Genomic DNA, 15,493 nt, shown 5'->3' on the forward strand with positions numbered 1-15,493 from the left:
ATGGGAGCTGACATCCGCCGTGACAAGGACTGAAAGTTTTGGCCCAAGGAGCCCAAGAGCCAGGACATCCACCTAAGACTGTTGGTCAAGCTGTACACGTTTCTGGCCAGACGAACCCACTCCACTTTCAATCAACTTGTGCTGAAGAGGTTGTTCATGAGTCGCACCAATCAGCCACCTCCATCTATTTCCCAGGTGATCTGGAAGATGAAGCTTCCTGGACAAGAAGGCAAAACAGCTGTGGTTGTAGGGTCTATAACCAATGATGTGCCCGAACTGAAGGTGTGTGCTCTGCAAGTGAGTAGCATCCTCAAGGCCGGGGGCAAGATCCTCACCTTCGACCAGCTTGCCCTGGACTCTCAAAAGGGTTGTGACACTGTTCTCCTCCCTGGTCCTCGAAAGGGCTGAGAGGTGTACAGGCAATTCTGCAAGGCCCCAGGAACCCCACATAGCCACACCAAACACTATGTATGCTCCAAGGGCCAGAAGTTTGAGCAGGTCAGAGTCGATGGGTCAGCCATGGCTACAAAAACTAATCCCAGATCCTGCCTTGTTATTAAAAAGATTTTGGATGCTGAAGAAAAAAACACAGTATGGTATTGGCACAAAAACAGACACATAGATCAATATGACAGAATTGAGAGCCCAGAAATAAACCCACACATATATAGTTAATTAATGTATGACGGGGACTTCCCTGGTGGTCCAGTGGGTAAGACTCTGTGCTCCCAATGCAAGCGGCCCTGGTTCAATCCCTGGTCGGCGAACTAGATCTCGCATGCGTGCCACAACTAAGAAGTCTGCGTGCTGCAACTAAAAAAAAAAAAGATCCCACATGCCTCGAGGAAGATCCCATGTGCTGCAACTAAGACCTGGTGCAGCCAAAATAAATAAATAATTAATTAAAAAAATTAATATACAAAGGGGAAAAGACAGTCTCTTCAGTAAATGGGAAAACTGGACAACTCATGTAAAAGAATAAAATTAGGACATTTTCTAACATTATACACAAAAGTAAACTCAAAATGGATTAAAGACCTAAGTGTAAGATCTGAAGTCAAAACACCTAGAAGAAAACACAAGCAGAACAGTTTTTGATATAAATCACAGCAATAATTTTTTTTGGATTTGTCTTCTAAGGCAAAGGCAAGGATGAATGGATAAGCAACATGTCATGTATCCATACAATTGTACATTATTCAGCCATAAAAAGGAATGAAGCGGGGCTTTCCCTGGTGGCGCAGTGGTTGAGAGTCCGCCTGCCGATGCAGGGGACACGGGTTCGCACCCCGGTCTGGGAAGATCCCACATGCCGCGGAGCGGCCGGGCCCGTGAGCCATGGCCGCTGAGCCTGCACGTCTGGAGCCTGTGCTCCACAACGGGAGAGGCCACGACAGTGAGAGACCTGCGTACCGCAAAAAGAAAAAAAAAGAAAAAAAAAAGAAATATTACTCTAGTTTCAAGTCTGTGTTTTTGTCAGGAGGCAGTGTCAGTACAAGTACTTCAAAGGCAAACGTTCAGAATCAAAATACCTGTCCAGTGGTTGATGATCCCACAGTGTGGGAACCAGTTCAAGAATCCCATACAGTTATCTGTGTCTTCTGAACGTGCTTATCATAATATTTGAAATATTTTTCCAGTTTCAAATCCTCTTTTTGTCAGGGAAGCAGAGTTGGGATTTATAATTAGCACCAAAACTTACATTTCTGCTGTTATGATGGGTTATCTTATACAATAATATGTGATGTTGTCTTTTAAGATTTCACAAAGATATTTTAGATACAGAACAGATATATTAGGAGAAATTAAAGCACCATCACTTCTGCTGGTTGGCGACCAAACATCTTTTTAAAGATATATGTGATCTTAGTTTTTTAAACAACTCATGTCCAACTGGTTGTATGCCACCGAAGCTATCTTGTCTAGCAGAAATATCAGTATCCTTTTGGTTTGGTATGTAACCAACCAGATTAAGGGTGTCAGGGCCTGCTCCGTTCCATGTATCATTAGTTTATCTTTTACGATATTCCTTACTTTCTCTGTGAGAGATTCAGCCACCATACCTCCTAGAATTTCCATGGCCTTGTCCTTGATAAGAGAACTAAACAAATCCATGGGGGAGAACGTGAGGTGTGTCTGCTCATTTCAGTCCCTGTCCTGAATTTATCTCCTCTTAGAGAAGTCATGGGACATGCATATTTCACAAAGAAAGTGGTCCTGGACAATGAGCCTGTGACACAGTACATGGCGTCACTTGATGTACCAGGTTACTTCCCTCCCACTTGTTTGACCGCCATGATGTCTAATCATAAAAATGCCAGAAGTCGTGAGATGCAATGAGTCCTTCCTCCTGCAGTATTGTGGGAGCACCGCCGAGTGGTTCAACCACTGGGGCCACATCTCACCACCATCCAGTACTCAGAAGGGGAAGTGGGCGGTCTTTAAAAGCTTTTATATAAGAAATGAAACATTTTGAAGTTGTTTTCATGCTGTGGTAGGCTGAATAAGGGTCCCAAGGATATCCACAATCTGATCTCTGTGAGCTGTGAAAGTTACATTACGTGATCAAGGGGCCTTTGCTCATGGGATAAAGTTAAGGATCTTAACTTGGGGAGATGATCCTGGATTATCCAGGTAGGATCTAAATGGGATCACAAGGGTCCCTATACTGGGAGTAGACAGAGAGAGATTTGAGTACAAGAAGGAAGAAGGTGATGTGAGGATGGACCAGAGGGAGAAAAGGTGATGGATGTAGTGAGGGGCCATGAGCCAAGGGATGAGGAGAGCCTCCAGCAGCTGGAAAGGCAAGGAATCCAATTGTCTCCAAGAGCAGCAGAAAGGAACGTGATCCTGCAGACACTGATTTCAGCCCAGAGAAACCTACTGGAGATGTCAAGACCGCTGACTGTTAGAGGATGAATCTGTGCTGTGAATCTGCTAAATTTGTGGTAATTTGTCGCAGCAGCCATACATGCTATTGCCAATAGTATGCACGTCAGCCAAACGTAAATTTCTAAAGACTTCAGCATTAAGACCTAAATTGTTTATTTTTTTAAAAAAGCTTCTTTTTCAACCAGGTAAACACTAAGTATGTATTTTTATTTTTTTTTTTATGTTTTATTTTTTTTTTGCGGTACGCAGGCCTCTCACTGCAGTGGCCTCTCCCGCTGCGGAGCACAGGCTCCAGACGCGCAGGCTCAGCGGCCATGGCTCACGGGCCCAGCCGCTCTGCAGCATGTGGGATCTTCCCACACCGGGGCACGAACCCATGTCCCCTGCATCGGCAGGCGGATTCCCAACCACTGCGCCACCAGGGAAGCCCTGAAGTTTTTTGTTTTTTTTTAAGATGTTGGGGGTAGGAGTTTATTAATTAATTAATTTATTTTTGCTGTGTTGGGTCTTCGTTTCTGTGCGAGGGCTTTCTCTAGTTGTGGCAAGCGGGGGCCACTCTTCATCACGGTGCACGGGCCTCTCTTGTTGCAGAGCACAGGCTCCAGATGTGCAGGCTCAGTAGTTGTGGCTCACGGGCCCAACTGCTCCGCGGCATGTGGGATCCTCCCAGACCAGGGCTCGAACCCATGTCCCCTGAATTAGCAGGCAGATTCTCAACCACTGTGCCACCAGGGAAACCCCCTGAAGTTTTTTTTAAGGAAGGTGATAAGTCATGAAAGTCATCTTACATACTAAAGTATTTCTGGCTTTTTGTACAAGCTCTTTGGAGAACAACAAAAGAGAAAATGCACTGATGTTATTTTGAGTGAGGTGAAGAACATGTGGCCTGTGTTTCCTAAAGGAACATTCTCTCCTTTGAAATGAACCGAGCAAGCAAACAAAATCCTTTTTCATGAGATTACTTCCTTAAGGCTAGAGAGTAAAAATGTATATGATGGAAGCTTAAAAGCAGTTTAGTTAGTAAAAGCATGTGACAAAATGAGACTTTTCTCCATTTGACAAGGAGCCTCCATACTCAGAGAAGGGACTCTGTCTTGACACAGTAAGTGTGTGGTTAAATTTCATCTTAATTGAACCTAGCTTTGGCCAACTAATCTGCTCCTTAGAGCTCTTTTACTCTAATCAAATTTATTTTAAAAAGAGTGGGAAAAGAATCTAAAAATAAAAGAGTGGATATATGTATATGTATAACTGATTCACTTTGCTGTACACCTGAAACTAACACAACATTGTAAATCAACTATACGCCAATAAAAATGAAAAAAAATCTTTCAGTTTTGAAAGAGCCCTTTCAAAAGAAAGGCTCTTTACAGGCAAGTCACTTCCAGTGTTAACTATTAAAATATTTTACTGTTTGGCGTAAGTAGGCAAGCAGCAGTGCGTGTTTACATGGAGGCACAACGGCATTGCGTCCACGGTCTCAGGCTCCCTCCCAGTGTAGTCCCAAGAGATCTGGACAACCGGCAGAACAGCCCATCAGTCCTGGCCCACTATACTGATAACCACAAGGTAATCAGACCTGATGAACAAGAAGTGGCAAGTATTCTGAGTGCCTAGTATGACACATACGTTCCAAAGGGCAGTAGAGGAATACTATTAATATTGATCAGTGACAATGACATCAAAGATGACTGTGACATCCATTGGTGAGAATGATGCCAGTGGCAAGGTTCAGCTCTAGTTATCAGCAACTTAAGCAGTGTGTGAGGGTTCCATGGTCTGTGGGGCATCCTCATCTGTGACCATTCAGGGACCTGCCACATCTATGGAGCTCTTAGGGCTCCAACAGTCTGAGGGCTGCTGGACCACCCTCCAGAGTATAGGACAAGTTACTGCACATAAATCTCCATAAACTCCATGTAAGAGGATGAATGGTACTTTGTGGGGCTTCTGGCAGAACCTAAGGAGAGAATTCCATGCAGCAAGGCCATGGCTCTACAGCAGTAGCAAAACAGCTCCTAATCTGCTCCTAAGCCTCAGGAGACAGACGTGGGATGTAATGTGACCAGTTAGCCAGAACTTGGCATCATGTCCTTCATTCTATTACATCCCGCAAATTAAGGTCAGGTGGGGAGGGCAGCATTCATGACGAATGGAAGTGGTACGTCCAGGATTAGACAAGGGCAGGTGGCCCAGACCATTGGCACCTGTACACAGCTCTCTCCTGTGGGCTCCTGGGATGTTCACTCTGACTGGTCAACAAAGGAGAAGGTGGGCTTCCCTGGTGGCGCAGTGGTTGAGAGTCCACCTGCCGATGCAGGGGACACGGGTTCATGCCCCGGTCCGGGAAGATCCCACATACCGCGGAGCGGCTATGCCCGTGAGCCATGGCCGCTGAGCCTGCGCGTCCGGAGCCTGTGCTCCACAACGGGAGAGGCCACAACAGTGAGAGGCCCGCGTACCGCAAAAAAAAAAAAAAAAAAAAAAAATCTCTAGGAGGAAAAATCAACACCATTGAGAACCACTGAACTAGACAAATATTTTTTAAAGGCTAAATCTAAACGATGAAGATAATAATGAATGAAAAAAATAGAGATAGATAAACCTTATATGTAGCAAAGTGCCATTTCAATAAATACAAAATAATATTTCAGGCATAATACAGCAGATCAGAAACCAGGTAAGAGGTCCTTTGGGCACTTTTCATGTTCTGTTCTTTTCGTTCAAAGCATCTTTGAACACTGTTTAAACATGAATCTCATGGTTTTCCCTAATTATAGAGTCAGAAAATACAGCTGCAAATAAAGCAAAGTCACTTCTCTCATGGAGTTGTGGAGACAGAAGATAAACCAGTAACTAAATGTCTACTGTGTCAGTTGAAGATATGCACCATAAAGACAATTAACGGGTTCATTTCCTTTGAAGAGCTGACATATTAGCATGTTGGGTGGGAAATTCCTTGCTTTGTGGGACAGTCCTGAGCCTTCTACCGCGTTTTAAAATCTTGTCCCCACGTTCTAAGCTCTGGAAGGCCCGTCAAGTCACAGATAGAGCCAAACTATGGCCCGCCCCTACATTTTCTAATGCTGAGTGGCGGTCAGTGCCATCGCCAGTTGAGAAAAAATTCTAAATCTTTAACATTTATCTCCAGGGGTTTTTTTTTGCCTTCTCTTTGGGGAGTAAGGGACTTCCTGGGAAAGTAGACAGGTCTGTGACCTCCCCAGGATCACCTGGAAGTGATCTGAATAAAGAGGACCCTTGCCCTTTTAATTTTTTAATTTTTTAATTTTTTTGCTCAGGGCGATTTTCTCTTAGAAGAAATTCACCTGTAACTCGGAGTCCATTCTTTCCTGGGGCACACAGGAAAATATTATGTCTAAATTATCCCAACTCCCATCCCTATTTCCTGGGAAAGAGACGTTTTGGTGGCAGAATGTGGTGGGGAGAATATTAACAGGAAAGGATGACATTCCCAAGCGCTCTTGCCCAGGGAGGGCAGCTCTGGGCTGTCCTCACCGCGCTGAGGACCAAGAGACCATGGACAGCTCCCAGCCTTTTTTCCTTTGCGAATGCAGGAAGGGACACAGGAAAACAGGGCCAGGCAGGAGATATGGGGATATATGGATACATAGAGCTGATTCATTTTGTTGTACAGCAGGAACTAACACAACACTGTAAAGCAACTATACTCCAATAAAGATGAAAAAAAAAAAAAAAAGAAAACGGGGCCAGCTGATGCCCACACAAAGATGAGCAGGAGGAAGCAACCAGAGGTGGTAGACACATCATGAACATAACTTCTTCTTAGCCCCTTCCAGTGTCCTGAGCCCTCCTGGTCTCTTCAGCCCAGGCTCTGGGGGAAAAGATACCTATAAAACACACCAACACTTCATGTTTCATCTCACCTTTCCCCAAGAACTCCCTCTCACCTGCTCCTCATCACCCCCTTTCCACATGCACTGCCCCCTCATAACTCTTGGTCCATCAAGACTTGCTCCTGTCTCCCCGTATCTGCTTACACAGTCCCCGCCTGGGGTGCCCTCTTCCCCTTTCTCCATCAACCTGCTCCTTCCCCTTTTACAGCCAGGCTCATTGGCCGTCTGCCACAGTTTATCCCAGCCTCCAAAGGTGGACAGTAGGGACCCCCTCTGAACTCCCGCCTCCGACTCTCTTCTCCTTTGTGCTGTAACAACGTGTTCAGGAGCAGTTCCTCTACTCACGTCATGTGTCCTGTGGATCCCCGAGCACCCGAGAGACAGGCAGGCTGAGCCTAGATGTGCTTCTCAATGGGGCCATCACTCCTACTCAAGGGTCTGGCACAGAAAAATGGCTATAAAGTGTTCAGAGCATGAGGAAAGGAAGGAAAGATGGATGAATGGGTGGACACCTGCTTCAGCTCCCACATAATTACTATGGGAGTGCTTAGGGTGTGAAGAAACGGACATCCACATACACCCACAGCAGTGTGTTGGTGCCAGTTTTATACAAGGTAAGGTGTAGGGTTCTCTCCTAAATGTTTTTTGGGGGTTTTTTTTGTTTATTTTTTGCGGTACATGGACCTCTCACCGTTGTGGCCTCTCCCGTTGCGGAGCACAGGCTCCGGACGCGCAGGCTCAGCGGCCATGGCTCACGGGACCAGCCGCTCCGCAGCATGTGGGATCTTCCCGGACCGGGGCACGAGCCCATGTCCCCTGCATCGGCAGGGAAGCCCAGTGTTTTGTTTTTGAGGTAAAATTCACATAACCTAATATTCACCACTTTAACCATTTTGAAGTGTGAGACCAAGGGAATGTGGCCCATCCAGTCCTACCAGAGTTCTACTGTGCTGCAGGATATGCCCAGGGTGGCCACAGTCCTGCACTGCCTGCCTTGCAGGCAAGAGTCAGCCCATCTCTGCCTGGCAGTTGATGTCCAGAGCACTAATCTGAACCAGAGGGTGACATCAGGACACATAAAGGTATCTCTCACACACCCACACACCACACGCCCACACACCCACACACAACCCCCGTGGGAACTGCTAGACTCACTCGACCCAAAAATGTCCTCAAGTAGCCTGAGCATGGAGACAGGATGATTTGGGGAGGAGAGTAACTAACCACCATCCTTAGACAAAATGATAGACGTGCCTTTGTTTAAAAAGGATCCTGCTCTCATGAGAAGTGATGTCCCAGCGCACACCTCCTAGGGAGGGTGGTGCTGAGACATGCATCCCATCCGAATGGGGTAGGGGTGAGTCTCCTGTAAGTGCAAACACTGCAGATTTCCTTCTCCCTGCTCTTTCCCCATTAATGGACCTGCCGAGGAGCCTCAGCACCTTTCTCCCTGCAGAGGATATTTTGGGAATCATGACTGGGGTCCAAGCTGGGCTGACTCTGACACAAAACCCCTGACTGTCTTCTGTTCCCAGAAACCTGTGGGGTAGTGGCGCCCTTCTTCAGACTAGGCTCTCCTCTGCCAGACTTCCTCCTCTGCTTGGGGGGAGACAGAGGGCCCTCTCTCATCTGCAAATGGGTCTCCCTTTTTGTCCGCATCCCTCATTCTCAACTGCATGACGTTCTCATGCACTCATCTAAACAGGATGACTTTTCAATAGGCACTTCCCCCAACTCCATCCTGTGAGCCCAGGTCATCCACATCCTCCACCTCCTACCTCCTTGCACTGGGATCTTGTCACCATGGCCCAAGTTCCCTTCAAGTCAAAAGCACAGAAGATCTCACGGCATAGGACATTTTCAAGGAAAACAGAAACCCCCAATGGGGGACCCTCCAGACTGACTGTGTCACTCCTGACCAGAGGGCCCACATCCGTGAGCATCTCCTCATCTGGCTAACTCCCCTCAGGCACTCCAGGAGCACCTGGGACTCTGTGTGAGGTATTCTCTCTCTCCCTCCTGTGGGGCTCCATGGTCTGGGACATGTGAAGGTCTTCTCAGAGAAAAATACCTCCAAGTTTTTCCCACTCAGCTCACCAGGTCACTGCTAAGTTTTCCATCTGTATGTGTTTATCTTGACAGAAACACGAGGTATCTGTATCAGAGAAGAGACCATTTACTCAGAGAGAGAGAAAGGGATCCAAAGACTTGGAGAGATTGGAATGTGGTATGGATTTATCATTTCAGACCTGCTCACCCACCCTGGGAGTGTTCAGAGGACACACCTTTCACCATGACTGTGAGATATGAGTTTGTAAGGGAGCCCCAGCAGCCTTGAAGAGCTCTGTGATGGCTCTTCTCTGGAGGTCAGGAATTACAGGGGGAACTGCTGCTACAGAAGTGGGAAGTCTCAATGCAATGGGGGTAAACTGGATCAAGAGGTAGCAGAGCTAAGAGGCAGTACTTAATCACCAAAGGCAAGGTGGGCCATGCTCAGCATAATGGACAGCAGAGTCAAAGCCGCAATCAGAAGAGTCTGCCACAGAGAACAGTGGCACTGGTTAATTGATCATGGTTCCTAGAAATGAAAGAAATAGGAAGTCTACCAAATTCCTACTTGATCCATATAAGTGAAAGAGTTCTAAATCAAGTGAACAAAAGTTTAATTGAATCAAGAAAAAAAGAGTCAATGTCCTTGGATCAATTCCCAGACTGGGCCAGTTTAAAGACCCAGAATCCTTGGGGTACATGTATCTTTTTCAGCACTATTTACAATAGCCAGGACATGGAAGCGACCTAAATGTCCATCAAGAGGAATGGATAAAGAAGATGTGGTACATATATACAATGGAATATTACTCAGCCATAAAAAAGAACAAAATAATGCCATTTGCGACAACATGGATGGACCCAGAAATTGTCATACTGAGCGAAGTAAGTGAGATGCAGAAAGACAAATATCATATGATATCGCTTATATGTGGAATCTAAAAAAAAGGGTATAAATGAATTTATTTACAAAATAGAAGTAGAGTCACGGATGTAGAAAACAAACTTATGGTTACCAGGGGATAGGCAGGGGAGGGATAAATTGAGATATTGGGACTGACGTATACACACTACTGTACATAAAATAGATAACAAATAAGAACCTCCTGTATAACACAGGGAACTCTACTCAATACTCTGTAATGGCTTATATGGGAAAAGAATCTTAAAAAAAAAGAGTGGATATATGTATATATATAACTGATTCACTTTGCTGTACATCTGAAACTAACACAACATTGTAAATCAACTATACTCCAATAAAAATTTAAAAAATTAAAAATAAAGACCCAGAGTCCTGAATAAAGGGGAGGCCAGGTCTCCTTGAGGAAGGACTGCACTATACTACCCAAATTTTTACTGTTAATATTTCTTTTGTTTTGTTTAGTGTTTTTTTTTTTTTTTTTTTTTTTTTTTTGCGGTACGCGGACCTCTCACTGTTGTGGCCTCTCCCGTTGCGGAGCACAGGCTCTGGACGCGCAGGCTCAGCGGCCATGGCTCACGGGACCAGCTGCTCCACAGCATGTGGGATCTTCCCAGACCGGGGCACGAACCCGTGTCCCCTGCATCGGCAGGCGGACTCTCAACCACTGCGCCACCAGGGAAGCCCTGTTTTTTTTGTTTTGTTTTGTTTTACTGTTAATATTTCTCCAAGACTTCCTCCCCAAAGTGACCTTTGACCTTTTACCAGAGTGACTATACATCAGGGAAAAACACATAATCAGACTTTTGGGGGGCTTGATGGACACAGGCTGTGAACTGACACTAATTGCAGGTGACCCAAAATATCACGGTAGCCCACCAGTCAGAGTAGGACCGTATGGAAATCAGACAAGCAATGGAGTTTTAGCTCCAGTCCATCTCACAAGGGCCCACTGGGTCCCAGAACTCATCCTGTGGTTATTTCCCCAGTTTTGAAATGCATACTTGGAGTAGATATATTCAGCAACTGGCAGAATCCCCACACTGGTTCCCTGAGCTGTGGAGTGAGGGCTATTTTGGGCGGATAGGCCAAATGGAAGCCACTAGAACTGCCTCGACCTAGGAAAATAAATCAAAAGCAATGCCACAGTCCTGGAGGGACTGCAGAGATTAATGCCATCAAGGAATTGAAGAATGCAGGGGAGGTGTGATATTGTGGTTTATAATAAGAAGCATACATTTGGTCTTCATCCCCATTTCTGACACAGAGCTCCTTAAAACCCTTGGAATTTCCTAAGTGCTTAGAGCTACGAAGGTGTCTTTTGTTATGTTAATGAGGTCTCTACTGGACTGCATCTAAAGATGAGGGCTGGTGCCTAGTGGACCCAAAGGAGTGATTAGAGGGTTGGAACTTTCAGTCCCATCCTGCCGCTGGACAGCCACATGCAAAAGAGTAAAACTGGATGACTATCTTACACCATAAAGAAAAATTAACTCAGAATGGATTAAAGACTTGAATGTAAGACGTGAAACCATAAAAATCCTAGAAGATAAACATAGGCAGTAAGTTCCTTGACATTGCTCTTGGTGATGATTTTTTGGATTTGACACAAGCAAAGGCAACAAAAGCAAAAATCAGCAAGTAGGACTACATCAAACTAAAAGGCTTCTGTGCAGTATAGGAAACAAACCATCAACAAAATGAAAAGGCAACCTACTGAATGGGAGATAATATTTGCAGATCATATATCTGATAAGGGGTAAATACCCCCAATGTATAAAGAACTGATACAACTCAATAGCACAAAAGCAAACGATCTGATTAAAAAATGGGCAGAGGATCTGAGTAAGCATTTTTCCAAAGAAGACATACAGATGGCCAACAAACAGGCACAGGAAACGGTGCTCAGCACCACTAATCATCAGGGAAATGCAGATCAAAACCACATGAGATATTACCTCACACCTGTTAGAATGGCTATTATCCAAAAGACAAGAAATAACAAGTGTTGGTGAGGGTGTGGAGAAAAGGAAACCCTTGTGCACTGTTGGCGGGAACGTAAATTGGTGCAGCCACTAGGGAAGACAGTATGGAGGTTGCTCAAAAAGTTAAAAATAGAACTACCATATGACCTAGCAATTCCACTTCTGGGAATTTATCTGAAGAAAATGAAAACACTAAGTTGAAAAGATTTATGAACCCTCATGTTCACTGCATCATTATTTACATTAGTCAAGATATGAAACGAACCTAAGTGTCCATCGACGGGTGAATGGATGAAGATAATGTAGTGTACATATATATAATGGAATATTATTCAGCCATTAAAAACATGAAATCTTGTCATTTTCTACAAACATGTATGGACCTTGAGGAGGTTCACTTAACATAATGTTAAGTGAAATGTCAGAGAAAGACGAGTACTGTATAATCTCACCTATCTGTGGAATTTAAAACAAATCAAAAAACCTCAAGCTCAAAAACAGAGAACAGATTGGTGGTTGTCAGAGATGAGGAGTGGGGTGTGTGTGAAATGGGTGAATGGAGTCAAAAAGTATATATTCCGGTTTAAAATAAATAAACCATGGGGATGTAATGGACAGCATGGTGACTATAGTTAGTAATACTGTATTGCATATTTGAAAGTTGCTAAGAGAGTAGATCTTAAAAGTTCTCATCACAGGAATAAGATTCTATAACTATGCATGGTGACAGATGTTAACTAGACCTCTTATGGTGATCATTTTACAGTATATACAAATATTGAATCATTACGTTGTACACTTGAAAGTCATATATGTCAAATTATACCTCAATTTAAAATAATTTAAATTTTTAAAAAATAAAGCACTCACTAAAAAAAGAACAGGGTTCAGAGAGCTTCCAGACTGGTGAACACATGGAGATTTGGGGAGAGTGGAACACTCAGAGAGCATGGAAGCTCTGTGCCTTTCCCCCCATACTTTGTCCTATGCATCTCTTCCATCTGGCTGTTCCTGAATTACATCTTTTAATAATAATCCCATAATCTGGTAAGTAGAATGTTTTTCTGAGTTCTGTGAGCCGCTCTAGCAAATTAATCAAACCCAAGGAGAGGGCTGTTGGACACTCCCATCTGTAGCCTCTCTGTCAGAAGCGCAGGTGACAACCTGGACTTGTGATTGGTATCTGAAGGGGGAGGGGAACGGTTGGCAATCTTGTGAGGAAAAAGCCCACACAGTGGAACTGGTGACCAGAATGATGAGGAGGTGATTTCCACCATATCCTCTTTCAACTCCATTTGGCCTGTACAGAAGACAGATGGGTCAAGGGGAAGGCACAGTGGATTATTATACACTTGTCCTATCTCAGGGGTTTATCACCTCTCCAGCCCTGAGTCATAATTTAGTCCACGGGGATCATGATAGCCTTCTCCTCTCACAAGACATCACTCTGGTCCTTGATGACTTTATGCTGATTGGACTAAGAGAGCAAGAAGTAGCAACTACTCTAGGCCTAGTTTACAGATAGTTCTGCTTGATATGCAGGCACCACGTGAAAGGGGACAACTGCAGCACTGTAGCCCCTTTCTGAAACTTCCCTAAAGGTCAGAGTGAAGGGAAATTGTCTCGGTGGGCAGAACTTCAGGCAGTGCACCTGATTGTTCATTTTGCTCGGAAGGAGAAATGGCCAGACGTGTGATTATATACTGATTCATGGGCTATGGCCAATGGTTTGGCTGGATGGTCAGGGATTTGGTAAGAACATGATTGGAAAATTGGTGACAAGGAGGTCTGGGGAAGAAATATGTGGATAAACCTCTCTGAATGCTCACCATTCACTTCGGCAGAAGAAGATTTAAATAATCAAGTGGATAGAATGACCCATTCTGTGGACACCAGTCAGCCTCTTTCCCCAGCCACCCCTGCCTTCACCTGGTGGGCTTACGAACAAAGTGGCCATGGCGGCAGGGATGGAGGTTATACATGGGCTCAGCAACACAGACTTCCAGTCACCAAGGCCAACCTGGCTACAAGCCACCGCTGAGGGCCCAATCCGTCAGCTCAGAGACCAGCTGGGCCTCTGATAGGGCACCATTCCCCAGGGTGATCAGCCAGCTACCTGGTGGCAGGCTGATCCTAGTGAAGCACCTCTGTTATGAAAGGACGGCATTTTGTTCTTACTGGAATAGGCAGTTACTCTGGATACAGATTTGCCTTCCCTGCAAGCAAAAGCTTCTGCCAAAACTACCATTCATGGGCTCACAGAATGCCTTATCCTCCAGCATGGTTCTCCACACAGCATTGCTTCTGATTATAGCAAATGAAAGGCAGCAGTGGGCCCACGCTCATGCAATTCACTAGTCTTACCATCCTGAAACAACTGGCTTCACAGAAGAGTAGGGTGGTCTTTCGGAAACTCAATTTCAGCACCAGCTAGGTGGCAAGACCTTGCAGGGCCAGGGCAAGGTATTCCAGGAGGATGGATATGCTCAGAATCAGAGTCCACTATGTGGTGCTCTTTCTCCCATAGCCGGGATTCTCAGGTCCGGGAATCAAGAGGTGGAAAATGGAAGCGATACCACTCACTTACCTCTAATGACCCACTAGCGAAATGTACACTTCCTGTTCCCGTGACTTTATGCTCTGCTGGCCTAGAGGTCTTAGTTCCACCGGGAGACACAAAAATGATTCCACTGACACATCAGGGTTCCTAGCTTTCAAGCTGCCCCAGAAGTGTAGAACCTGGAGAGTATAGCAATCTCGGCTTCAACCCCCTTTCCTCACAGGGATCAGGGGTCAGAAAAATGAGAGAGACTAGTGAGGCCCAGAGATTGTGAGGGGGCAGAGATCACAGGGGTAGCTGCCTAGAACGGAAGCAGGTGAGGTCACTGGCTGAGGCTGTCCACAGAGGCCCCGGGAGAAGGTGGTAGAGGAGAGAAACCCCAGGAATGGGGGGAGGGAGAAGCAGAGGACCGCAGGTGCTGCAGGACTGCCCCGAGGCCCTGGGCGGGACTGGGTGTGTGAAGCCACCTCAAGACCAGGGGCCTCTCCATTCACAGCCTATGTGTACAGAGAGCGCCAACGACAACCCTGGAGAAAAGTGGACTTAACACTTGAGAGTTCAGCATGGGCACAGGGCACACGTGAGGTCCAGCTCTTGACGAACAAGAGGGAACCAGCTCCCTTCTCACCCGACCCAGGCCCCCGGAGTGAGAGGGGAAGTTGACTGTCCATCCTTTCCCCCTGTGCTCCCCTGACACAGACCTTCCCCTCCTGACGTGCCTGGTTCCCTGCTCCTGCCTCTTCTTCCCACAGACCCATCTCCTAGTGCTCCAGCCACATTCACTACTGTCTCCCAGGGATGCACACAGTATAACTTACTGGAGACAGACACAAACTCATATACATTCCTGGAAATCTGAGCTTGGTGACATCTCATTAAGGAATGAGATGTCACCAAGCTCAGATTTCCAGGAATGTATAGGCTGGAGTTCTTGGAGCAACAGAGACTGTGACTCACAGAGCTGGAACATGATGCAGCATTAACGTGATATGTAACCCATGTAAAAAGTTCGTGGTGTTGAATAAACATGCAGAGCAGCGTGGCATGGTAACTGCTGCACTTCCCTCCTTGTCCACCAGAGGGCGGCAGAGTTACTCCACAGGCTAGAGCCTCCCCAAGGGCTACAGACCTCCCTCAGCCCAGCAGAATCGGACCCTCACCAGTGTCACCTTAGTCCATAGCTCTCCTCGCGCTCTCCAAGCTCCCCACA

At 45.8% G+C, this 15,493-nt stretch overlaps 1 pseudogene across 1 annotated transcript; it reads left to right on the plus strand.

Annotated features, from left to right (window-relative positions):
* Window positions 1-8,317, plus strand: LOC309794794 (large ribosomal subunit protein eL18-like; annotated as a pseudogene). The gene is made up of 2 exons: window positions 1-498; window positions 8,303-8,317. The product of its transcript is annotated as a large ribosomal subunit protein eL18-like (transcript).
* Window positions 8,318-15,493: the final 7,176 nt, after the last annotated feature.

The sequence above is a fragment of the Mesoplodon mirus genome (genome assembly GCF_964341445.2).
Source record: "Mesoplodon mirus genome assembly, chromosome: 19".
Lineage (NCBI taxonomy): Eukaryota > Metazoa > Chordata > Mammalia > Artiodactyla > Ziphiidae > Mesoplodon > Mesoplodon mirus.